This window comes from Hyaena hyaena, unplaced genomic scaffold (assembly GCF_003009895.1).
Source record: "Hyaena hyaena isolate Hyena2069 unplaced genomic scaffold, ASM300989v1 scaffold_36, whole genome shotgun sequence".
Lineage (NCBI taxonomy): Eukaryota > Metazoa > Chordata > Mammalia > Carnivora > Hyaenidae > Hyaena > Hyaena hyaena.
The window spans coordinates 4,824,368-4,851,173 of NW_024080668.1; positions in this window are offsets into that span (position 1 = coordinate 4,824,368).

Below are 26,806 nucleotides of genomic sequence, written 5' to 3' on the forward strand. Positions count from 1 at the left end.
CAGAGCCTGGAGCCTACTTTCAATTCTGTGTCTCCCTCTCTCTGCCCCTTCTCTGCTCATTCTCTCTCTCTCTCTCTCTCTCTCTCCCCCTCTCAAAAATATAAATAAGCATTCAAAAAAATTAAAAATGTATGTATTTCCTACTCCATACCCTCAACACAGAGAAAACGTCTTCACTCATAATATACCCAAAGTAAAAAGTACAAAATTCATTCTCTGGTCATACTATACCACCAGAAATGAATAATAAAACCAAAACTAAAAAAAAAATTCTTACCACTGGAAAAATAAACATTTAATTTTTTTTTAAACAACTCTTAAGGGGCACCTAGGTGGCTCAGTCGGTTAAGCCTCCGATGTCAGCTCAGCTCATGGTCTCACAGTTTGTGAGTTCAAGCTTTGCATCATGCTCTGTGCTGACAGCTCAGAGCCTGCTACGTATTCCTTGCTTCCCTCTCTCTGCCCCATCCTGCTCATGCTCTCTCTCTCAAAAATAAAATAAACATTAAAAAACAACTCTTAAGTAAAAAAAGAAATGCAAATAAACATGACAGAAGAGCCAGAACATGATAATTAAGATGATATATACAAGTCCTATGGGATACAGCTAAAGTGATATCAACAGGGAAACTTATTTCATTGAATAGTACTAATAATCACGGTGATAGAAAATAAATCAGTTAAACATTCAATTCTAGAAGCTGTAAAAATAATAAAACAACTTTTAGGACAGCAGAAGGGAGGATTTAATAGCTGAGAGCAGAAATAAATATATTAATTTAAAAAGGAAAATGTTAGAATAAATCTGAGAGCTGGCTTTAGAAGCATGAATAAGTAAGTAAGAAATCTAATTAATAAAAAAAAGAGACAGCAAAATTCTAGCAAATAAGGCATATGGAGTGGAGACGGGGGAACTCTGTGTATAAAGGAAATTAAACCAGTACTTTACTCTGCTCTATGTAAATACTTTGAAAATTTCAAGGGAATGAATAATTGCATAAGTCATGTAATTATCTGAATTGATTCTATAAAAGATGGGAAATTTAAACAGACTAATTAGAAAAGAGCAAATAGAAAAGGCTGGCAAACATTCTCTTCATAAAACCACTGGGCCAGAAATTTTTATATGGTAAGTTTTTAAGTGTATTTTTAAAAGAAGAAAAACAGTGATTCCTTAAAATTTTCTAGAAAGAAAGAAGGAAAGAAAGAAAAAGAAAGAAAGGAAGAAAGAGCAAGAGGGAGAGAGGGAGGGAGGAAGAAAAAATTCTACCAGGAGTGTGTGGGTGGCTCAGTTGGGTCAAGTGTTTGACTTCAGCTAAGCGTCCGACCTCAGCTCAGGACATGATCTCACGGTTCATGAGTTCAAGCCCCACGTCTGGCTCTGTGCTGACAGCTCAGAGCCTGGAGCCTGCTTCAGATTCTGTGTCTCCCTCTCTCTCTGCCCCTCACCCACTCCCTCTTTCTCTCTCTCAAAAATAAACATTAAAAGAATTTAAAAAAAAAAAGAAAATTTTTTACCAAATTATTTTGAATGAAGCGCAACGCCGATTCCCAAACCCAACTACAGACCAGCACGTTTATAAATGTTGTTTGTAAAGATCCTCAATAAAATGACAGACTGAGACCAAATAATATTTTTTTCCAGGAGGGCAAGAGACATTCAACACTAGGAAATCCATTAACACAGTCACCATATTAATAGCTAGAAAGAGTAAACTGGTATGATTATCCCCACAGATGCCACAAAGACATATGATAGAATTCAAAACTCTTTCTTTTCTTTTTCTTTTTACTTTACATGTACTATACACACCGGAAAGCACACAAAACCGACATGTACAATTCAGTGATTTCTTTTTTTACATGTCTATATGTATATACATTTACATAATCACCACTAAAATACAGAGACTATTTCTAGCCCTCATATTCTCTCCAGCCAATTATCCTTCCACCAAAGTAATCATTGTCCTCACTTTTGTTACCTTGGATTAGTCTCTTGTCTGTTCATTAGCTTTCACATAAATAGAATCATCTCCAGTGTATGATTTCAGCCAGATTCATTCATTAAAACCTCTTGGTGAAATAAGAATGCTGCGTGTGGAGTCACCTTGAGATTCTCTGTCTCTCTCTCTCTCTCTCTCTCTCTCTCTCTCTCTGTCTCCTGCTGTCCCTCTCCCCCGACTGCGCTCTCACACTCTCTCTCAAAACAAACAATAAAACAAGAATACATGAATTACCCCCTCAGTGTGATAAAATACATCTCTCTGAACCCGAGTTTAATGTGGGAACATCAGAAGCATTTCCATTAACGGTAAGTATGCAGAAAAGATGTGCACTATCTCCAGTGGTAACATTGTTCTAGAAATACTCACCAGTGCAATTAGACTTAGAAAGCAATTTGATTTGTTGACACTGGAAAGGAGACGGCAAAATGATCACTATTGTCATATGGGAATGTCTGAAAACCCAACAGGGAATAAAAACACCTGGTAAACCATGATGAGCAGTGAGAACTCACTGAGCGGGCTGGACACACGCTCGTACTCAGACGGAGCTTTACATAAGCAAACAGCAACCTGAAGGCTGAACGAGAGAGGACAAGACTCCATTCACAACAGAGAAAAATGCACATACCGATACCGGTGCGATACCAAGCGATGGGAATTAATGCTCTTGTGCAAGGTTGGAGTGAAGAAAACTTTTTAACAAACACAAAAGAAGGCTTGAGCGAATGACGAAGCAGGCTATGGTCTTGGCAACATGCAAGATTATAAAACGGTAAATTCTCCTCAATCTGTGCATTTAAAATTGATGTGAAAAGTACTGTCCAGCTGTTTTGAAGCTCATGCGGGAAAATGAAGACACAAAAAAGCCAGGAGGTTATGAAAAAAATAGTAATGAGATGGCACTAACCTTTCTCTATATTCAAATATATTATAAAGCTACAAAAATGAAAGCATTGTGATATGGTGTATGTATATTCTGACAGAATAAACCCAAAACACTTGGGGAATTAATACATTATAAAGGAGGCATCTCAAGTCAAAAAGGATAAAGAATTTTTCTTTTTCAATTATGCTGGGAAAATAGGATGAACCCCCCCCCCAAGGACATTAAATTTTATTCATACAATACCTACATAAGAAGAAATTCCAAATGAACAAAGTTTATTTGTTTAATGTTTATTTATTTTTGAGAGAGAGAGTGAGTGGGGAGAGGACGGGGGCGGGGGGAGCTGGGCGTGGAGCCTGCTTAAGATTCTCTCTTTCTCCCTCTGCCCCTCCCCCACTGGCACTCTCTCTCTAAAAAATAATTAAATAAAAAAATAAATGCAAACCGTTACCTTAGTAATTCCAGAAGAACACATGATAGAACTTCTTTTTTTTTTTTTTTTTAATCATGTCAGGGATGAATGGACTACAAATGACACAGATCTCAAAAGCCGTAAAAGAAAAACTAAAAAAATCTATTAACATAAATGTATTTATTTTTTATTTTTTATTTTTTAAAATTTATTTCTGAGAGAGAGAGACCCTGAACAGGGGAGGGTCAGAGAGAGAGAGGGAGACACAGAATCCGAAGCAGGTTCCAGGCTCTGAGCCAGCTGTCAGCACAGAGCCTGATGCGGGGCTCAAACCCACGAACCGTGAGATCATGACCTGAGCCGAAGTCGGCCGCCAAACCGACTGAGCCACCCAGGCGCCCCTTCATAAATGTTTTTAGAGACCAGCATAGCAAGACCTCCACACGTGAGATAAAACTTGAGAAAATATTTGCAAGTCATACCACAACTCCTTTAATAAACGAAGGTCCACAGTTGAACAAAGGGGAAAAAAATACCCTAACAACACAATAGGAAAATGAACAAAATTATTTGGAACAGTTTGCTGAAAGGGAAATGTGCATGGGTTTTAGGCATAGGGGAAAAACTGCTTAACTGTCCAACCATAAAAGATGCAAAATAAAACTATCCTGAAGAACCATTTGCCGCCTATCACATTGGCAAATACCAAACTGGTAGCAAATACCAACTGCCCTCTTAGACTTGATCCCGCTTTATGGTCCCTGCAATGACGCATTTCGCAGTGTGTTCACCAGCCTCACACAGTGTTGATGGAAGTGTGAATTAGTGTAACTTCTGCGGTGCTTAGCAATAGCTAACAAAATTAAAAACACATGGACTCTTTCCACCCAGAAATCCTACTTCCGGAAATGTATCCTTAGCTATACTTTCAGCCAGAGTGAAATGATGTCTGTAACATTACAAAGACTGTAACAGTAAAAGCCTGCACAGTAGGAAAAGATTAAAGGAAGTGCTTTTCTACTCATGAAAAATTACAGCTAAAAAGCGGGGGTAGAAGTGAAATACCGTGTTAGAAAGTATTATCTCCACTCGTATAAGAAAAAGACAGAGAGTACAGGTGTTTTCTTGGACATATAGAAGCTGTCTTCAAAGAATGCCCAAGGTATCAGTAGCATTTGTTACTGCCAGGGAGAAAACCTAGCTACTTAGAGGGCAGTGGTAAGAAAGACTTGTCTTTATACACATAATTTTATATGTTCTGAATTTTGAACCATTTAAAGGCTGTACCTATTCCATAAACAGACCAAAACTCTTAATAATGATTCCACTTGCATTTGTTGAGTGCTTTCTATGTCCAGTGCCCTTCGAAGGTGTTGCAAGCCTGATCTCATGTTACCCTTCCAATAACCTTAGGAAGTATCCTTCTTTCCACAGATATGGAGACCAAGGCACAGAGAGCTTACCTAACATCCCAAGGCTAGAAGGCGCCCAGCACCTGAGCCAGGATAGAATTCCGGTATTTCTACCAGAGGAACTCAGGAGCCCCAGCTGTCTGCCACTCAGATACATAGACCTTCTGTTTGGACCACATCTACTTGTGGAATGCCTACAAGGTATTAATATAGATCAACCTTGTCCCCAACCATGTCCCTCCTTTCAAAGACATGTCCTATCCAGGCACTCAAACTCCAAAGCAATTCCTCTGGTAGGTGCTATGCTTTCTGTGCCCCCTGTAGACAGGTGCATGAACGGGGGCGGGGCAGCAGGAGACATAATTACCCTTATCTCCTCCTCTTTAGCTCTCCTAATCCCCCTGCACCAAATCTCACATTTGTGACTTCCTAACCACCTCTCCTCCGTCTCCCCTGTTCTACATTCCAACTGCCTTAGATCCTTTCAGGCCGCCATCAAATCATAACTACGTTTTGGCATCAGTGCCCTTATTCAGTGGGTAGTGCCCAGAATAATGTTTTCCCCTTTGTATTATTTTCTACACAAGCAAACATGTTTTATCACTGGAAATTATTTAAATGCCATTATGCACAAAGAAGATGTCTTTCTAAATGCTCTCCGTTGGTCTCAGAGGATTAAGGCATGACAAACGAGCCTTCACGTTCTAGGCTTTCTTGGCTCATTTCTTACTTCTAGGCGTGTAGAACAATTTTCTGGTGGTGTGAAGACCTTTCTTATCTCTGGGACTTGCCACACGCCAGCTCCTGTGTTTGGAATGCCTCGGGGCAAATCCACCTAATCAGCTGCCATTGTTGCCCCAAAACCCAGCACCAGGATTCCTTCCCCGGGGAAGCCTCCTCTGGCCCCCAAGTCTGACTTAAATTCCTCTCCTCTTTGGCCCTGTAGGAAACAAGGCAACACTCGGCTCAGGTACAGGTCACACACACTATAGTATTATCCGCTTGTCTGTCTGCAGCCCATGACGTGCAGGCTTTTCGAAAGCAGGATGTTATCTGGTCATCTCGGTAAGGTGGCTCGTGTCTGGCACAGTGACTGGTGCTCTTTGGAGTGACTTAGGAGTGACTTACTACTTAGTGAATAACTGACTGACATATGTGAACGCTACGTGTGCCTCCCAGGACTGCTCTTTCATTTTCTAGACTTTGCCTCGTCAAGCCCTGTGTTACTTTCTTGAGCAGCTACTGACAACTGCACTTCCAAAGGCCACATGGGGATGTGAAGGTGATCTGGCTGCGACACCTGTCACCCCACTGATCGCCAGGGTTGGTTCGGCTCACCTGGCTGGCTAGGCGGGTGTCCCCTCCTTCCCTCGCCGCTCCATGTGCGTCCCTTCCGAAGCTGCACGCTCGGTGGAAGAGGACGACCTTCCCGGAGAGAGGAAGACCATTCTGCGGTCAAGGGTATCCGAGTAGCCATGCTCCCCTGCTGGAGCCTCCAAACAAGCTCCCAAAGGCCACATGGTAGACCATGACATCGGTGGTCCCCACGGCGCCACATAGCCTGATAGTTACCCCCTGGTGCAGTCCCCGCCTACAGTGACGCCGGACTTGGTCACATGATTTGCTTTGGCCAGTGGGACTTCAGCCAGCGTGATGCAACCTGGATTCGTGCTTGCACGCAGGGCTCGTCCTCTGGGAATACCCTCTCTTGGAAGCTGCCTGTCACATTGCAGAGAAGCCTAGAATTACCTCCTGAAAGATGAGAGACCACGTGGGTGGGGAGGACAGGTCATCTTGGACGCTCCAGCGCTCTGGGCTCCCAGGTGGGTGCGGCCTCAGGAGCGATCTCAGCTGCATCTTATAAAATAGAGAACCTTCCAGCTGAGCCCGGCCAACACACCCAACTACCAGATGTCAGGCGTCACTGTTCATTTCAGCCACTATTTGTTCTGATAGTTTGGGGGTGATTTCTTGAGAAACAACAGACAACTGAACCAGGCCAGTATGGAAACCCCCACGCTTCTGACTCCTGACTCCTGCTATGGCAATGCAGCCTCCCTGGCGCCCCGGCTGGTCCCTGTGTGCCAAGGTCATTTGCTGGCACCATTCCCTGGCTGGGTCATTTGCAGACTGTCAGAACCCGAGAGACGTGGAGCCCCCAAATCAAAGCACAGCCATGGAAGAGGGCACACTGGGAAAGGCCGTAGCTGAGTCTGCGTGCAATGAGCCTTTGTCAGGGAGAAGAACGAGAGATCAGGCCTTGCTTTGACGTGGCCTTCCTCCAGAACTCCCTCACAAGGACCCCTGGCCGCAGAAATGCAGGCACTACGGCCTCCCAGGGCTTTGGATGGGAGACAAAACAGAGTCGTGTTCTGCACCACCCCACTCCCCTTCTCCCGCCCCTGCTCCCTTTGTCCTGCTTCCCTGTGGGCCGGGGTTTCAGCTCATGGGCACCACCACCATGAGCCCCCACCCCGGAAGAAGGAGGCAGATCTGGGAGCTCTGGAAGCAGCGGAGCCTAAAGGAAGGGGTGTCTCCCATGGGCCCATACACAGTACCCTCTCCTCCACAGTGAGGCTAGATTCCCTTCTGATGCCTTGCGGTTCTTATCTGAATTATAATTAAGCTGTTTTTTGTGACTCTTTCTCCCCCAGTAGAAAGTCCTTGAGAGCAGAGAGTGTACCTGTCCTACTCCGCGTGGTAATACTTTGCCCAGCACACAGCATGGCGCACAGTACGTACTCAGTAAGTAGAATGAATGAACGCACGAATGGATCCCCAGCCCAGCAGTAGGCATGCAGGGCTTCTGAACCATGGGACCAATGACTCAGTCTCCCCTCTGTGCTTCCGTGTGGGCTGTTTCTGTGCTGGACGCCCCTCCTCTCCTTGTCCCTCTAGCCTCTTTGCTGGCTCCGGAGAGACGAGCCAGCTCCAAGCCTCTCTGAGCCTCAGTTTGCTCCTTCGTGTAAGGGGACTGGCACCCTGCCGTCCGGAGAGGGTATAGGCTGAGATCAGATGATGCCCAAACACGCCCGGCACACACTCAAGGCTCATGGTCTTTTCGGTTCTCATCTGGTAACTGCTGCCGTAGCCCCTTGCTCCTCAAACAGTGCTCCCTGCATCAGCAGCATCCTGTCATCTGAGCGCTTGTTAGAAATGCAAAATCTCAGCGGTGCCGGCTGGCTCGGACTTCTGGTCATGATGCCTGTGACCATTTCTCTGTGCCATGTTCTCCGCCCCTGGTGCTGAATAGACAGACATTATCTGGAGACTTACCCTTACCCTAAAGGAGCTGAGCAGAGGTGGGAGCCCATAGGGGAGCAGAGGTATGTTTCTCAGACTTTAACGTGCATACATACTCCCTGGGGATCTTGTTAAAATGCAGATTCTTTTTTATTATTATTTTTAATGTGAGAGAGGAGAGCCTGTGAGTGGGGGAGAGGGACACAGGGAGAGAGAGAGAATGAGAGAGAGATTCTTTTTTAAAAAAATTGTTAATGTTTATTTTTGAGAGAGGCAGAGAGACAGAGCATGAATAGGGGAGGGGCAGAGAGAGAGGGAGACACAGAATCCCAAGCAGGATCCAGGCTTCTAGCTGTCAGCACAGAGCCGGACACTGGGCTTGAACCCAGAAACCGTGAGATCATGACCTGAGCCGAAGTCAGACACTTAACTGAGGCACCCAGGAGCTCAGAGAGAGAGAGAGAGAGACTCTTAAGCAGCCTCCATACTCAGCACAGAAGCTGGAATCTGATGGGGGGCTCGGTCTCACGACCCTGGGATCATGACCTGGGTTGAAATCCAGAGTCCGACACTAAACCAAGTGAGGCACCCAGGCGCCCCTAAAATGCAGATTCTAGCTCAGTATTTCTGCGGAGGGAGGACTGGGATTTTGCATTTCTAACAAGCACTCAGATCACAGGATGCTGCTGATCCAGGGAGCACTCTTTGAGGAGCAATTACAAGATGAGTACTAAAAGGATCACGGGGCAGCCAGGGTGGGTGGTCACCGGAAGTGCCATGGACATGGGGGTGGCCATGGTTGAGGGTGCTCTGGTGAACCCGGCCCCTGGCTAGTGGGTAGTGGAACCGGACGCCAGTAGCTTTCCTAGATATATAACTTATTCTTTTTTTAATTCAAGTATTGGTAACTTAGAGAGTTATATTAGTTTCAGGTAGAATCAGGTTTTAACCTGGATCTTGGTGCCCAAACCCTGCCTCCTTCCGCTATTAACAAAGGTCGCCTATAGCAACTCCATAGCATTGAATCGCTCTGGCGCCCTCTGGAGGTCACGCCTCCATCCTGCCCCCTTGCCGAGGTCAGCTCCTCTCAACTAACCCCCTTGCTCTCTCCCTTTCTTGTGTAAGTAAGGTCTGGCGCCCTGAGCAGACTCTAAAGTGACGCCCAGCTGAGTATTATAAAAATCCGTCTAAGAATGGAAATACGAGGAGGGCTCTCAGCCCACTCCCACAGCATGAAGACAAAGGGAGGAGGTGACAGCCCCCGCCACCCCCTCGTCGGCCCCAGCTGTCTGTCTGCGTCAAATGTTCTGAGCAGAGGTTGGGGGCTTCAGCTCCCCACACAAAGAGAGTTCAGAGCTGTCAGTCCCTTTCCCACGATACACTAGGTGCTGAGGAGCAGGTGATAATTGTAGCTCTGTCACCCTTATCACCTCTGAGCTGGCTGTGTTTTTTTTTTTTTTTTTTTTTTTTTTTTTTTTTTTTTGCCTTCTTTTTCTAAAAACAAGTGTTGTGCTGCCTGGGAATCAAAGTTGGAGTTTCAGCAGCCGCTGCTCTTCCCGCTGAAGCCCAGCGTCGTGGGAAATGAGCCCTGGGAAAGGTTTGCCTTGGCTTCCGCAGGGGAGGCAGGAGCACTTCCCCAGGGAGGAGCCCCTCCCCAAGCCCAGGAGGACCCGGGAGGGGGGGGGTGTCAGATCTCCACCTGCCTCTCTCCCTCTCTCTCCTTCTGAAAGAAGACTACCTTCACCTATTGATCTCTGTTCGGTGCTTTGGAGAACACACCCGAGAACTCTCCACCTTCCTGCCTGCTGAGACCCTTCGCGTCTCTGAGGGACTCTCATGCTCTGACCCAGCGCTTTCCAGGCCACCTCTCCTCTCCAACTGAGGCGCTCCCTGCTCTTCTGACGCTAGGCGTAGAAGGATTCCACTCTTCAGCCCCACCCTGGTCTCAGGGCACACTATGGTGTATCTACGAATGTCTATTAAACAGTAGCAGTGAGACTAAAACATCCCAGAAGCACGTACTCAGATTTCCACATTCAGATTCACACACACGGAAGCAAAGTGAGACAGTTTCCCATAAGAACAGGTGCAGTTCTTCATAACAATATCCCAAGTTAGTTAGTTGACACACTGCGCGAAGCCTTTACCTACATTTTCCCCCTTGGTCTCCATATGCATGCGTGCACGCATCACCACCTGTATCACCAAGCACTTTACAGGTGAGGAAAAATACACCATAAAGATGATGGGACTCTATCCAAATCTCAGAGCTAATGAAACGCTGAGAAAACACTGGGATCCATGTGTTTGTCTCCGAAAACTAATGGTCTTAGCCACTCCTCTATAACTGTCTACCTCACACGAAGTCTCTTAATGCTGTCTCAGGTAAATTGCACTCACGCTGCGGTATAGCCGTGTGGCTTTGTATTGGATAGGCACGCGTGGGTGGAGATCCAAGCGAGTCCCTTGCAAGCTGTCCCAGAGACAAAGCCAAGTTCCCAACAAAAATAAAACCCCTGGAAATATCGTTTCCCAGTCTAAATTGCCTAATCAATCTTATTCACAACCACTTTTCATTGCAGGAACTATCACCGAGGGAGAAGGCAGCGAACATTCAACATCCGTGGCTGGCCCCGGCAGCGTAGCCTCTCAGAGAGCAGAGGTTGGGGACAGAGCACAACATCTATCTGGAACGTCATTCCGCTCCGACCAGGGTGAATTGCTTGGTGAAGGAACAGGGAGAAAACCGCTGAGAAATAGCAGCAAGGTCATCTCACGGGTCATGCTGTGGGAGGGCGCGGGGGGGGTGGGGGGAGCTGGGCAGGGTTTCACGTGCACCCCGGACGTTCCGAAGGCAGGTTGCAAAAGCCTTTGCAGGGAAGAGGCTGGTCCCATGACTTGATGCGGGAAGACAGCTCTGGAGCGATGACTCTCAAAACTGAAATTCTGACAATCCAATCGCAAATGACTCCGATACGGGAGAGATGGGGCTGTGCGGGGAGAATGCGAAGGAGCGACACAACCTTTCACTATCGTGTTAGCAAGGCTGAAGCCGGAATGAGCCAAGGGCGGTGGCATAAAACGCCTTCCTGGGTAGAGTCAGAGCAACGAGAGCAGAAAAGGGCTAGATCCACCTCTCAAGTGCTGGCTCTGTGACCGTGGGTAATTTTCCCAGCCTCTCCAAACCTCAGTTTCCCCATCCATAAGATGGGGCTAGTAGTTCTCATACTGCAGGTGTGTCGTGAGGATTTCATGGAATGATGCATTAAAAGCAAACAAACAAACAAACGAAATCTAGCACTTCCTCAAAAAGTATCTGCGGTCAGGTCCCTCCTGTCCCCATAGCACTAGTGGTTTAAAATGAACAAAAGTATGGGGCGCCTGGGTGGCTCAATCGGTTGAGCAACCGACTTTGGCTCAGGTCATGATCTCCCGGTTCGTGGGTTCAGGCCCCACGTCGGGCTCTGTGCTGACAGCTCAGAGCCTGGAGCCTGTTTCGGATTCTGTCCCTCCTCCCCTCTCTGCCCTAACCCTGTTCGTGCTTTGTCTCTCTCTGTCTCTCAATAATAAATAAATGTAAAAAAAAATAAAATAAAATGAACAAAAGCAGCCTTCTCAGCTCCTGCATTGCCTCCATCTTCCTGTCAAGGACAAAAACCTTCAGATTAGGACATTTAGGGGTGCCAGGGGGCTCAGGCGGTTGAGTGTCCGACTTCGGCTCAGGTCATGATCTCTTGGTTCGTGAGTTCTAGCTCCCTGTTGGGCTCTGTGCTGACAGCTCAGCGCCTAGAGCCTGCTTCGGATTCTGTGTCTCCCTCTCTCTCTGCTTCTCTCCTGCTCTGTCTCTGTCTCTCAAAAATAAATAAACATTTAAAAACAAGAACATCTAGAATGAACATCAATAAGGAGAATTTACCAATCCACACAGCACGCAGATTGTTGAAATGAGGTTATGCCTCTTGACCCGGAAGCATTATATTCCACGGACTGAGGACGGCACCAGAGTGCTCCGTGCTGTTGGGAACCCCCCAAGAGTCCCCTAGTACAAAGATAGGGATGAGAGGCATGCCTCTTGCACAGCAAGCCCTCAATTGAAATTTCTTGAATGTCCTTGAAAGGGGCAAGAAATGAGCAAATGCCTTGGTCTTCCTAAAGGGATAGAAGGTGTGCCTGAGTCCATCCCAGGATAAGCCCCAGATCTGCTTAATAAACGGGGCTTTTGAGCCTTCGGGAAGAGCCGCCGTGACCCCAGCATGGGTCCGTCAAGAACCCATCACGCCCAACTCCCTTGTTTCCTTTTCTGATAGAGTTGTTAAATGAAGAGCAGAAAAGAGCAGGATCTCTGGTTTCAGGATCCCAGATGGAGCAGTGGGATGTGGTAACAATGCCGGCAGGGGCTTAGTAACTGATGGACTGACCTTAGCTGCATCAGCACCAACCTGGAGGCGGGGCTTAGTAACTGATGGGATGATAGCATGCAGAGACAGAAGATTAGCTGAGTCAGTACCAACCTGGCAGTCTCAGGCAGGGTGCTCTCTTTGACTGATTCCTGTCAACTTTTTTCTCACCGGCCTGGGAGAGCACAGATGGATGGTGGCGGGTCAGCTGTGAAGGAAAGACGGAGGGCCAGTCGGCACCCAGCTCCATCGCACCAGCTGAATGGCGGTCAAAAAACCCAGTATCGTTTCCATAAAATCTTTCCTTCCTACAGACTCCAGAGTTCACCTGAGCCTGAAGCTTCTCTCCCTTGTTCATTCCCTGAATCCTTCCACTCGCCAAATTCACTGGTTTTAACTCCTAAATAGTTCTCAGACTTTTCCTCTACATTCGATCCCACAATTCCTGCCCAAATGTAAGCCCTTATCAACCAAGGGTTTGGAATCCAGTCGGAGAGATCCATGTTCAAATCCCAGTTTATGCTGGTGGCTATGAGATCTTGGGTAAGTTCTTTCATAGTTTGAAATTTCAGCTTCCTTGTAGGCGCCATGGGAGGATAATACTAATTCCCACCTTATGGGGTGTTGCAAGATATCTGTGATGAGGCCTGCAGAGTGCCAAGCACTCGGTAAATGCCAGTTCATATTACTGGACAGTTGGGGTGACCTCCCAGCTGGTCTGTCCACCAGCGGGCCCACCGCATCTGTCTCTTATCAGAGGTATGATCAAATTCAGAATCCATCAATGATTCTTCCCCGAGTAAATACCTTTACATGCACATTCGTACACACGTGCACGGGCACAGACATGTGTGTCATGCGCGTGCACGCGTGCACACACACACACACACACACACACACTTAGCATTGCCCCAGGACAAAGTCCTAGCCTGGTACATAGAGCCTTCCAGACTTTTCTAACCTGCAGCTCTAATTGCTCCAGTACCCCTGCACAGATGGCTATTTCTTGCCTTGAAGCTTTTGAGAGAGCCTTTCCTCTCCCTGGAATACCCTTGTCTCTTGTCTATCCAGTGACCTTCAACTCATCCATGAAAATGCAGGCAGGTGTCTGCCCCCTAGGAAGCCCTCTAGGTCCTCTTTGGGTGCCCTACACTTTTCATGCCTATTACAGACACCTCGGAGCCTGCACGCCCTCCCCTGCAAAACTATGCTTAAAATACCAACCCCAGGGGGTGTCTGCATGAGAACTGAGTGAGATAAAATACTCAGCACATCTAGGAGAGTGGACCGCAAGGAGAATGCTGATGGGGCTCTAGCCTTTCATCTGCAGGTGGTGGGTGGAATGGGATGCTCACAGTCGAAGGGGAGAAAGCGGGTACTTAGAACCAGAGCCCTAATAATGATAAATAAATAACCAAGGAAGTGAGTAAATCTGTCATTCTCTCAAGGCCCCTTCTTCTTGCAATGCATGTGGGCACCATTTGGCCAGGAGCTGTACCAACAGGCACACATCGTTTCTTCCAAGGGAGGAAGTCTCTTTCTTGATCTCATGGATACCCTGCCGTTTGGAAGGACAAAGATGAAAACACCTCCCCTATCCCCAGCTCATGGGGATAGATTAGACGCCTCTCATGGTTCCCCAGTTCATCAACTACAGCACCTACTTGAATGAGGTCTAACCCACTTGCATATATTCTGCTTCCTGAGGACCCTGGCAGCCACATGGACCGGCCAGAGAAGTGTGCTCACGGCTCGTGATGGCAAGGCGCACCGGCAAGGCTGGGTCAACCCCAGCAGACAAAGCTGGCCTCCCTCACGCATGTCCATGGGACATTCCAAGGCTGTCTCTGCACCAGAGACAAAGCCAAAGACGAGAGCCCCTTCCACTTTCTCAGGAGCTTTGAAAACCACATATGGAATAGACTTCTTTCATTTCAGGGCCATGAGACACAGATGCCGCTGGGCCAGGCACTGGCTTAGACCAGGTAGGGAAAGAAGTCAGACTTCATCCAAATGAAAGGACGCAAAAGTCATCCATATGAACCCAGCGAGTGGACGTGCCGTGAACCAGGAGAACAGAGGCACCGGAGTGAGGGTCTCCTCCAGAATAAGCACTGGAGGTGCCCGCTGTTCAGGGCAGGACAGCGGGGAGCCCAGGACTTGTTTCTGTAGAGCTACTATGCCCATAGCCAAAGCTGGGTGGACCCGAGAGGCCAGGACTGCTGCAGAGGTACACGTGGTAGCCCCTGGCTGGGAAGCACATCCTTACCCAGAGAGGGGACCAGGCAGGTGGGGTCCCGAAAGCCCAGCCAGAGAGGTTGGTTCAGTCAGTCGTTCCCAGGCACCCACTGTTGGCCAAGCCCCATCCCACACGTGAAGGGGAAACCATCAGCAAAGCAGCAAAGGGCCCTTCTCTCTTGAAGCCAACATCCAGAAGGAAGGAGGCAAACAAAATGTGCCAAATGAACACTGTAAAGTGAATTCAGAGTAATAAGGGCATCCAAGGGTGGCTGTGGGCACTTCTCTAAGGAGGGATGGAGGCACCTTGGGGCTGCGTGAGCAGAAGCCGCCAGGCTTGTGAAGCCCTAGGGAGAAGGAAGAGCAAACACACAAGCCCTAAAACAGGTCCAAGCTTGGCCACAAGAGCAGTGAGAAGGTGAGTGTGGCCCCTCCTGGTAAGCGGGAAGGGGGGGGGAGGGGAGGGGAGGGCAAAGAGGCAGGCAGGCTGGCAAGGTGAACTCTCGGCTCAGAATGCGTGCTTGCTACACACTTGCCGAATTAACAAACCACCAGGAGTGGGCCCAGGTCAATGATGGACGGAGCAAGGCAGATGAAGTGATTGCTGGTGGCTTTCCCCGTGGTGGCCCTCCTCCAGTCCACACGGGCCAGGTCCACATGGGCTCCCCAACGTGGTTCTCTGGGCAGCGAGCCATCACTAAAGTAGACAGACACAGACCAAAATGAGGGTCTTTGAGTTGGGACACACCCTAGAGCTGACTTGGGTCCCTCTTCTTTGCAGAAAAAGTGTGCCCCTGGGATGCTGAGACCAAACCCTATGGAAACATCCGAAGTTTCCATTTACGCACCAACCAGACCTTCTTCCCCATAAAGATGCATTTGGTGCCCTGGGGCTTTCGAATCTTGCCCTGGTCTGGAACTCCCGATGAGTTTACCCCCAAAGTCCCGGGCTGGGCATAGAGGCTTCTGGACCGCTGATGCTAGTGCTAGTTGGCTCTGCTGTGTGTGCAGAGGGTTTTGTTTTTTAAAGGTAGGTTTTTAAGCTTTGTTTCCGTGTGTCTGGGGGCAGGACTGAACTAGAGAGTTCAGCTGGGATTGATGGACGTGTGTCGGCCTGGCCTGCTAGGTGCCAGGCACTGGATCGGCCCGGGGATTTGAGGCCGAATGAGAAGCAGTCTAGACCAGAAGACAGCTGCATTGAACTGATGGATAGATGTCCGGGGCTTTTCTCCCGCAGAGCAGCAGAGTGGGCCGTGAGTGGGCGCTTCACTTCTCCTCTCCCAGCCGTGTTTCTCGATCTTCCGTTATGTCTTCCTCCATGGCCAGGACACACAGATGCTGTGGTCTGGAATTCTGGAAGCTTGCGGTTCTCACCAGGAGGATGGACTGTGGCAGCATGATGCATGTTAATAGGACCCTCCAAATCCCTGGTGCCTGTAAGACTATGGGCCTTGAGGAGGTCAGTCTGTTCAAGACAAATGCTTTTTGGGGACCAACCCAGCATCCATCAGGATGCTTTTGGAAGAAGGGAAATAGTCCATTTCCCCCAAAGACTTAATGCAGTGGGGTGGGAAGATGCCGTTTGTTCAGCCTGTCTTCAATCACTGGGGAGCCCTTATATGGCCTCAACAGACTCTTGCAAACTCAAGGGGACCCACCCAGCTCTAGGGAGTTTCATTCACCTCTGAGGGGCCTCAGTCATCTATTCCTGCCTCTCATGGTCACTTAAGTTCATGGTCTCAGAATTGCACCATCCCTCATCCAAACCTCACAAACCTGCCTCCCGCACCCCTTCCCCCATTATATGAAAGCCTCCAGAAGAAGCACCAGCCTCTCCCTCCCAAGATGGCCATGGCAGTGGGCACCCAGGGCTCCCCCTTGAAACGCTCTTCTCCCTCCCCTTTCTGGGTCCCCTAGTCAGTGAACCCATCTGGAGTTTTGCTCCCTGCCCCTGAACTGAAGATTTCCTGCTTTAAAAGTCACACATGCAGGGCCTTTGGGTGGCTCAGTTGGTTGAGCGTCTGACTCTTGATTTTGGCTCCAATCATGATCCCCGAGTCATGGGATTAAGCCCTGTGTCGGGCTCCGAGCTAGACGTGGAGCTTGCTTGGGATTCTCTCTCTCCCTCTTTCTTTCTCTGCCCCTCCCCCACTGCACACACTTTCTCTCTCAGAAAATTAAAAAATAAATAAGACTCACACATATACAATAAGTTTGATTCTTCAGCAACCAACAGTTACTCATTCTGTGTCTACCAACGGGATTCTTCTAGGTCCTCGGACTGATATGAACAAATTGGACAAACCATAGAACACGTGGAAATCACTGAAACCTGCAAAGAAGAAAAAAGTTAAAATGTTATCTATTAAACAATTATATAGGAACGATGGGGTTAACATTTTTAGTGTATTCTTTTCCAGACATTTTTCTATCTATTTTTAATATCGTTGAGGTCAATTGTAAACCTAATGTTGTGTGATGGTGGCCTCAGTTTGTTTGGGCTAATATAACAAAAATACCATACAGCCTGTGCCCCAAACACACTTCTGGGAGCTGGGAGTCCAAGAATTAGGCGCCAGCGGATTCAGCGTCCGCCGAGAGCCCGCTGCCTGGTCTTCCTGGTGTGTCTGCACATGCCAGGAGGGGAAAAGTGAGTTCTCTGAGGAACAAGGACACTAATCCCATTCCTGAGGGCTTCACCCTCATAAACCAATCACCTCAAAGTCCCCACTTCCCAATAGCATCACGTTGGGTGTTAGGATTGCAACAAGTGAATTTGCAGGGAGGGAGACACAGATGTTCAGTCCAGTAGAGTGATTAAAAAAATTTTTTTAATGTTTATTTATTTTTGAGAGCAAGAGAGACAAATAGACCATGAGCAGGGGAGGGGCAGGGAGAGAGGGCGACACAGAATCCGAAGCAGGCTCCGGGCTCTGAGCTGTCAGCACAGTGCCTGACGCAGGACTCGAACTCACGAACCGGGTGATCATGACCTGAGCCGAAGTCCCATGCTTAGCCAACTGAGCCCCCCAGGCGCCCCCATCATAGAGATTTTTAAGCATAACATTATGTCATGACCATTTTTTTTTTCTGTTAGGGCTGCCAGCTTTAGCAACAAAAAACCAGGACATTCAGTTAAAACTGAGCCAGAGACATTAAGGAATAAAGTTTTAGTAGAAGTATGTCCCCAATACAGCATGAGACATGCTTATACTAAGCAATTATTCATTGTGCTTCTGAAATTAAAATTGATTTTATCTGGAAACACTGTGGTTAAAAATTCAGGGAAGCCTTTTCTTTTTTTTTTTTTTTTTTGGCCTCATTTTTGCCATTCGCCTCTTTCCCTCATTCTGCTTGGAATATACCAACCCTGAACAGGTCATCTGTACCTGCCACAGAGTCCCCTTCTGCCCAGATACTCATGCCCCATATTCGAGTGACTTCTTACTCACTGATCAAGGGGCCTCCCATCCATCTATTATCCATTCTCCCATTATCCCATCCATTCTCTTATCCTGACTGGTTTTCCTCCTGACCTCTCTCCTGGTCCCACATAACGTTCTGTATTTGTTTACTGTCTGGTTCCATCTATTCAGGCAAAAGACCCCTGAGAACAGGGGCTTCATCTGTTTTGTTTGTTTTTCTTCTGTTTTACTCCCAAACCCCAGTGTGTAGAATAGCACCCACTCAGCAAATATGTGTTAAGTGGATGGATCTATGTGTACACACGTGTGTATCTGGTTATCGATTCTGTTCTATTGAACAATGGTCTATTCTTGAACCATTACCAAACTGATGCAATTATTGTAGCTTCAGAAGTTTTTGTTGCTGTTTTGGTTTTGGTTTGGTTTTTAATATTGGATAGAACTGGCCCGCTCATTAACCTTAGTTTACACTCTTGATCCTTGGTCATTTTCAACTGATTATTCTTCTATCTAAATTTAGAGGCATAAAAATGGCAAACAATTATAGAGAGAGCACTTCCTCTGTGCCAGCTATATTCCTCTTGATAAATGAGTAAGAAGTCACTTGAATATCTGGCTCGAGTATCTGGGCAGAAGGAGGCTCTGCAGCAAGTCCAGGTGACCTGATCAAGGTTGGTACGTTCCAACCAACTAACCCATGAGGCAGGTGCTATGTTTATCCCCACTTTCCAGATGAACAAACTGAGGCATAAGTAACTACTTCGGGATCTGCAGAGCTGATATTTGGACCCAGGCTGCCTCCAGAGGCCATCCTCTGAACCACTATTCTGTGCTACCACAGTGAACTTCCACAAACTCAGTGGCTATAAAGCCACACACATTTGTTAGCTCACATGGCCATGGATCGGGAGTCGGGTACAGCAGAGCTGGATCCTCGGCTCGGGTCTCACAGGCTGAAATCACGGTGTTGATGGAGTTGCAATTCTCCTCTGAGGCTGGGTCTTCTTCCAGGCTCACTGGTTCCGTGCACGTCCCCCCCTCCCCCCAGGAGCTTACAGAATAGCACCTGCTTCTTCTCCAAGTCAGCAGGAGTACCTTTCTCTTCCTTCTTTAAATTTTTAAGAATTGTCTATTTATTTATTTTGAGAGAGAGAGAGCGAGCTCAAGCACGGGAAGAGCAGAGAAAGGGAGAGAGAGAATCCCAAGCAGGCTCTGTGCTGTTAGTGCAGACCCTGACTCAGGGCTCAAACTCACAAACCCTGAGATCATGACCTGAGCTGAAATCAGGAGTCAGATGCTTCACTGACTGAGCCACCCAGGTGCCCAAGTTTTTTTTTTAAATAAACTCTCAGTAAAGTTTTGTACTTTTCTTTATATAAATCCTCACTCTTTTGTTATGGCTATTCCATATATTTTATGGGCTGTGTTGCTATAACAAACAGGATTTTTCTCTATATTTCTTAACTGGTTATTACTAATATATAAGAGCTTCATGTTTTTACAGCTTTGTTGAGATATGATTGAGATCCAATAAACTGCGCATGTTTAAGGGGAAGCTTTAATATGTTTGAACAATGTATACACCCATGAGACGATCATCACGATTAGGACAATGAACATATCTATTAGCCCCCAAATTTCCTCAAGCCGTTTTACAATCCCTCTCCCCCTCCCCCCCCATCACCAGGCAACCATTTCGGTATTGTATTTTCAGCTGCTAAATTGTCATAGTTTTCCAACTTTCTCTGTGGAGTTTTCTAGGACACAAACAGATCACCAATACATCATAACCGCTTTATTTCCTACTTTTGACATTTACATCACCTAATCCCAGCCCCCACGTAGTGTGTGAGCAAGAACTCACAGAACAACGCCGAAGCCTGTCGGTGACCCTGACATCATTTCTGACTTTCATTGGGATGACTGGTTTGGGGTCATTGTTGCCGTGGGAAATTGGCTGCCTTCTGGAGCCGGGCTTCGAAACACAGAGAGCGAGTTCTGCGACCAGGTAGGGTCCTCTTTCTAAGCCTTGCTCTGTGCACACACTGACCCTGCCTCCCGCCTTGTCATTCCCAACCCTCCTTAATCACCCGCGTCTCTGCAGCTCGTACAGATTTACTGTGGCCCCTCTCACACTGGAGCAGGGTTCCTTTCCACTGGCCTTTCTCCACTGCCAGACTGTGACCTCAGATGACATCGCGTCTTTGTCATCTTACGACCAAAACACCTCGCACGGTGTGCATACTTCGCAGATGTTTGTTAAGCTAAACTGAAATACGATGAGGCTTACCAAACCTGGATATGCATTAGAATCACCTTAGAAAATTAGTGGGGGAAGAGCAAAAAAAAAAAAAAAATATTTTAAAACTGATTTTTTAAATTAGTAAATGACTTAAAAAAGAAAAAAAGGGATGTATTTTCCCGTGTCCCATCCCATACCCCCTACATTAGAACCTCTCTGGTCTGGTCCTAAAAGCCTGGGATTTGTGTTTTCATACACTCCCAGACGATTCTTACCCAGCCAGCCCCACGCAGGCGGATAGTCAGTTTGGAGAACCACTGTCTTTCAGCAGAAAAGACAGCCAGGAAGCAAAGACCCCCTTAGGTTATAAAATGTGGGTGCTGAAGGGTCTCTAAGAGCCGGTCCACTCTTATAGTTTGCAGTGGGTAAAACCTCCAAAAAGTAAAGCGCTTTGCCGAACGTGCCTTAGGTCGTCTGGCTCGTCTCAGACAAAAGCCGGGACCCAGGGAGGCTGCCTCCACCCTCTGCCTTGACCGCCCTGGGATTCCGCCTCGCCCTTGGCAGGAATGAATGTCTTGCCCCAGCTTATGTAGCAGGGACAACCGGGGAAGCATGTTGACAGTAATTCCCTGGGGAGGCTATGAGGACTGTACACCAAACCCGAATTTGCAGCCAAATGCTTGGATCCGAGTTCTGAAATAACTCTAACTCTTCAGATAGTGATAAACAAACACGAAGCCAGACAGCACGTGATAATCCTCCAGGCCACCTCTGTCGGATGCATTATTTATAAGGTGGGAAATGTATTTTGTGCATTTTTTTTTTTCTCCACAGACATTCAATAAAAACCGCAAAGCAAACAAAGCAGTTCCTGCCACTCGGTCTCCCTACACGGTCAGGGAGCCCTCACGTCCCCACACCCACACCTCACGTGGGCCCCTGCATTCTCCCCGGGGAAGCCTATGGCCAAGCCTGACGACCACAGGGAATATGCCCCGGTACTACTCAGAGACCCGCAGGACAGGAGAGGAGGTGGTGGAGCATCTGGTGCAGCCTGGGTAGTTTACAGACAAGAAAAGTGAAGCTCAGAGAGGGAAAGCGATTTGCCACCAGCCACCAGCACGACAGGGCAAAGGTAAACAGAGCACAGACTTGGGCCTTTGCCTCCTTGAAAACTGCATGCTCCGGGTACCTGGGTGACTCAGTTGGTTAAGCGTCCAACTCTTTGATTTCAGCTCAGGTCATGATCTCATGGTTCGTGAGACTGAGCCCTGTGTCAGGCTCTGCACTGACAGCACAAAGCCTGCTTAGGATTCTCTCTGTCTCTCTGCCCCTCCTCAACTCATGCTTTCTTCTCTCTCTCTCAAAAGAAATAAATAAACTTAAATATATATAGATTTATAAGTATATATATAATATATATGTATTAAATATATATTTTTTAAAAAGAAACTTCAGTGTTCAATTTTGTGCACTTTATTCCTGGGGAAAACTTCTTTGGGGTCCATGACCCTCAGGGTGCTTGCTCTAAAATGCAAACCTACTCACGTGGCTGGCCTGCCTGTAGGACCGCAGTGTACCCCACGAGGTCCCCCATAATCTGGCTCTCCAGCCTCAAAACTCACTGTCTGGCTGCTTTTCCCACCCAGAACAGTGGACTGGGGCCTCAGCACGGGGATTTGAACCCACATTTGTTTGGCCATCAAAGCTCTGTCTCTGGATGACCAAACGGCATCCTGCACCAGTGAGGAAGGCCTCTTCATCTCTGTCTTGACCCTCAGTAGACACTTCTTTTCTAAAAAAAGTTTTAATGTTTATTTATTTTTGAGAGGGGGGCAGGCAGAGAGAGGGAGACACAGAATCGGAAGCAGGCTCCAGGCTCTGAGCTGTCAGCACAGAGCCTGACGTGGAGCTTCAACCCATGAACGTTGAGATCATGACCTGAGCCGAAGTTGGACACTTAACCGATTGAGCCCCGCAGGTGCCCCCAATAGACACTTCTTAGGTGCTTTCTTTTTTTTTTTTAAATTTTTTTTTAATGTTTTATTTATTTCTAGGAGAGAGAGAGACAGCGTGAGCAGGGGAGGTTCAGAGAGAGAGGGAGTCACAGACTGAAACAGCCTCCAGGCTCTGAGCTGGCAGTCAGCACAGAGCCCGACACGGGGCTCGAACCCACGAACCGCGAGACCATGACCTAAGCGAAAGCTGGACGCTTAACCGACTAAGCCACCCAGGTGCCCCTTCTTAGGTGCTTTCTTAAACCCACTGAAGACCCCTCCCCCCACCACCGTGGCCATATATACAAGCCTTATAGCAATGGGAGTCTGACGGTATTTAGAATTCAAGCACTTAGAATTCAAGCACTTAAAATTCAACTATCATGTGTTAAGCATCCATTTTGACCCAGCTGATGTGCCAAGTGCTCAGAAGTGAGCAGAAATTGAGCACAGCACTCAATTATTAGCTATCAGGGAAACGCAAATGAAAACAATGGCCTACTCTTCACGCCCAGTGGAATGGCTACAATAACAAAGCTAATAAGCGCTGGTGAGGATGTGGAAGAATCAGAACTCTCCTGCACCCCAGTGAGGGTGTACAGTAGAGCCAGCCGCTGCTTCGGAAAAGTCTGACAGTTCCGCAAATAATTACACAGACCCAGCGATCCGCTTCCAGACATCTACCGGAGGAAACTGAAAACACGTCTGCATAAACATTTGCATGTCGGTGTTCATAGCGACTGATGGCTAACGACTGAAAAATAGGAACAGCCCAAACGCACATCCGCCGGCAGAGACAAGTAGAGGTGGTCTAGCCACACGGTGGAATATTACTCAGCAATAAAGGGGAACGAAGGCTTGATACTTGTTACACCATGAATGGACCTTGAATACATGGCACTAAGTGAAGAAGCCAGACACAAAGGGCCCGTGTTATACGGCTCCATGTATATGAAATGTCTACAAAGGACAAATTTAAAGAAACAGAAGGTAGATTACTTAGTGGCCCGAGGCTGGGGTGGTGGGTCAGGTAGAAGTGCGTTGGGCAGAGATGAACGACTGCTAACAGCTACCGGGTTTCTTTGGGGGGTGATGAAAATGTCCTAAAACTGATGGTCCATGAACGGACTCAAAGCCACTGAACCATACACCTTACCCGGGTCAACAGATAGCATGTCACTACATCTCAATAAAGTGGTTACGAAAACAACAGAGCCCAGCCCCTGCCTCCGCCAGACCTCTGGAGTGACCAACCTGCCCTGCTTGGCCTGGGGGGCCTGCCCAGGCATAGCACTGAGAGTCCCACGCGCCGGGAGACCCCTCAATCCTGGACAAATCAGGACAACAGGTCACCCTCCTGGAACCCCCCCCCCAAGGGGGCTGCACGGGCATGAGGCAGGGCCAAGCCCCACCAGCAGGTCCCGGTGCTCCAAAGTCAGATGTCGAAATGACACCTCTGGGAAGGAGGTGGGGGGCTGAGCAGGTGACCCAGAGCAGGGGAGGGTGGGGGTGCCTCCTCCCGGACCTGCGCTGGCAGAGCTGCCCCCATTGAAAGGGGGTCTGTGGCCAGAGGGTGAACAGCATGTCACTGGTGCGACTGAGGGCACAGGTCCCCCCGCTCTGGGGAACCAGCTCGCAGAGCGACGGTAATCTCACAGTCTGCTCTGGTGTCCCCTCGGCCCTTCCTTGCGAGCTCCCTCCCACCCCAAATGTGGCCGGGGCCGCCCACACGGCTCGTGCCTCCGCGTGGCTGAGCCAAGCAGCCGGGGCGGAAGGCTTTCCCCGCAGCAGATCTGGGAGGCTTGATGATGCTGGGTCTTTCCGAAGCACTTGTAATCATCTCCCATTTTATGGCCCAATCTCAAACGTGGCCAAGAGTCCAGCCCAGTCCGAGTGCCTCTAATTGCGGCCGAGGCTGTCAAGGAGGAGGACCGGGTGGTCTCCGCTGGGAGACAGAGCGCAGCCGGGGGGTCAGGATGCCCCCCACCCTGCTTCCGGGCTGACCGAAGCCTGAGCCCAAGCCCGCCAGGAGGGGAATCACTTTTCCGGGGGGTCAGGGGGTGGGGATGCCCTCCTGTCAGCCTGCAGCAATCAGACCCTTCCCCCAGCCAACCTCTCACGGTCCTGCCACGACTACAGGTGACTCACTCTGCATACACTCTGCTACAGGGTGTAGACCTCACTAACGGGGGTCTGCCCTGAGGAGGCAGTTATAACAGCCACTTAAAAGGGAATTCACAGTTTCCTCTGCACACACAACAGCCAGAACCGTTTTAAAACATTAAGTCAGTGACTGTCACAGCCTTACTCAAACCTTCCTTGGGTTTCCCACAACCCTTATTTTTTTTAAAAATTTTTAATGTTTATGTAGTTTTGAGAGAGAGACAGAGAGAAAGCAGGGGAAGGGCAGAGAGAGGGAGACACAGAATCTGAAGCAGGCTCCAAGGCTCCGAGCTGTCAGCACAGAGCCCGATGCGGGGCTTAAGCTCATGGAACACAAGATCATGACCTGAGCTGAAGTTGGCCGCTCAGCCGACTGGGTCACCCGGGTGCCCCATTCCCACCACATTTCAAATAGAACCTCAATTCCTCTCCATGGCCCTGCAAGGCCCTGAATGATCCAAGCCCTGGCTGCTTCTCCAACTTCACGTCTGAGCACCTTCCCTCCCTCCTTCCACCCCAGACACCCTGGCCCGTGGGCTCTTCTTCAAAGACCAAGCTATTGCCTCAGGGCCTTTGCACATGCTGCCTTTCTGACTCAGAATAGTGTTCTCCCAGATACGCTGTGTCTCTCTGCCTCACTCCCTTCAGGTGTTACTCCATTGTCACCTCCTTAAAGAGGGCTTCTCTGACCATCCTATGAAATAAAATAGCGCCCTTCTATTATGCTCTATCCCTTTCTCCTGCTTTGTTTTTGTTCATTGCGTTCATCATTACGTTGGATATTTGTTTGGTTATTTGTCTGCCTCCCTCTGAAAGATCTGAGGTCTACAAGGGCAAGGCCACTGTCTGTTTTGATTACTGCGGTAACCCCAGGACCCAGAAGAATGTCTGGAACATGGCAGGTGCTCAGGTAACATTTGTCAAGTGACCGCTGTTACTCTCCCGTACGAGATGCTAATCAATCCGCCTGCACTTCCCAGATGAGGAAATCGAGCTGGAGGAGGACGAAGCGACTAGTCCGCGGTCATGTAACTAGGAAGCGGCAGACACGGGACAGAACCGCAGTCTCTCTGAAGCCAACCCTATGTTCTTGCAATTACACCGCTTCTGAACGGCAGTCCTTTGTGGAACTGTGTGGGCAGGGAGTTTAAAAAGAGAAGAGACTCCTCAGAGGAATAAGGAACCCGCCACCTTCTTCCTCCACCCCCCTTCTCAGCTGATGTTTTGGGACGCTGAGGCTAGGCCAGCACCAGCTAGAAACAGGCATGGACCCCAAAGCCACGCGTGCCCTAAGGGCCCGTAGGTTACAAAGGCAACTCCATCCTAGAATCGGAGCACTGGGGACATGGAGGCGGCACAGCAGATCTCAGGGGACAGCAATTATACTCCTCAGGGCTGAAGTCCCTCTGGGGAGAAGGCAGGAAAGGCATGGAGAAGTAAATGAACCATTAGTACAAATTCCACAACCAAAGTCAACGCACGGCCTTATAGGAGGCTGTGAACAAGTTCCAGAAGATCAGTCAGTTACTTGTTATTACACAGGGCAGTGAGTGTAGTGTGGATGCTTCACAGAAGAGTAAGAGTCTCAGGAGTGCAAATCTCTCAGAGTTCAGCTAAGCCAGAAGTGAGCACACTTTTTCTACAAAGGGGCACTGTTTCAGGCTTTCCTCAGCTCTGCTGCTATCGCCCAAAAAGTAGTCATAGACATGGGGCGCCTGGGTGGCTCAGTCAGTTAAGCATCTGACTCTTGGTTTTGGCTCAGGCATGATCTCACGGTTTGTGAGTTTGAGCCCCACATCGGGCTGCGCTGACAAGTCAAGAGCTTGCTTGGAATTCTCTCTCTCCCTCTCTCTGCCCCTCCCCCACACTCTCTATCTCAAAATAAATAAATAAACTTAAAAAAAAGTGTCACAGACAATATGTAAATACATGAGCATGGCTGTGTTCCAATAAAACTTTATTCACAGAAACAAATGGGGGGCCACATTTGGCCCACAGGCTGTGTCGTTGACCCAGTGCCAAGCTTCTGTGGCAATGTGCTTCTGTGACGAATGAAAAAACTAAGACATGGAGAGATGAGGTGGCTGTCTCGTTTATGAAAGAAGGAAAAGAGTTAGAAAGTCATCCCATATCCACTCAACAAATATTTATCAAGCGTGTATTACACATCAGGCTATTTTAAACACAGAAGAAGAAATGGTAAAAAAGACAGAAGAGAGCCCTGCTCCCCCAGACTCACATTGCAACACACATGGATGAGATGACGTTAGCCCACGGTGAGTGTTTTTATGCAATAAAAGCAGCGTAATATGTCACGGGGCCGCCTGGGGCAGGGGGCTATGTGAGGGGAAGGAGACATTAGTTTCAAGGAAGGCAGTTGAG